Source organism: Geospiza fortis, unplaced genomic scaffold (genome assembly GCF_000277835.1).
Source record: "Geospiza fortis unplaced genomic scaffold, GeoFor_1.0 scaffold403, whole genome shotgun sequence".
Classification (NCBI taxonomy): domain Eukaryota; kingdom Metazoa; phylum Chordata; class Aves; order Passeriformes; family Thraupidae; genus Geospiza; species Geospiza fortis.
This window is the reverse complement of record NW_005054336.1, coordinates 618,702-619,183: the sequence shown is the minus strand read 5'-3', so window position 1 is coordinate 619,183 and position 482 is coordinate 618,702.

Here is a 482-nt window from a genome sequence, read left to right as displayed (position 1 = left end):
TAAATGGTTAAATATTTATTAAAAGCTCCTTTGCCCCTGCCAATATATCTTCTCTGGAGCCTTTGTAATACATCTCTTTAAGTAACAATGGGACAGACATATGTTAAAACTTCATGCAAGTAATAAAATTGCTTCTAGGTTATATATGGCAGGAAAAAAAATATTTGTCTTGCTCTGGTTTTTCTGATATACATCAACAGAAACAACTAGTGATCCATGAGTCTTAATTTTCATGTGTGCGTGGCATTTTGGCTTTAGTTAAAAGACAGTTAAGGATAAATATAGATAAATGCATCATTTTTACAGTATTCTATTTGCTGTGCTTACTATGTTCCAAATTTAGTGTAAAGAAGTAGAAAAACTTCACGTGGTTCAAGTTCAGTAGTCACTCTCCTGTGCCTTCTTTAACCTTTTAGCTGTATTAGCTGCTTTTGTTAATCTAAAATGCTCTTGCTATTTTAGGAGATGCCTACGTAACACAC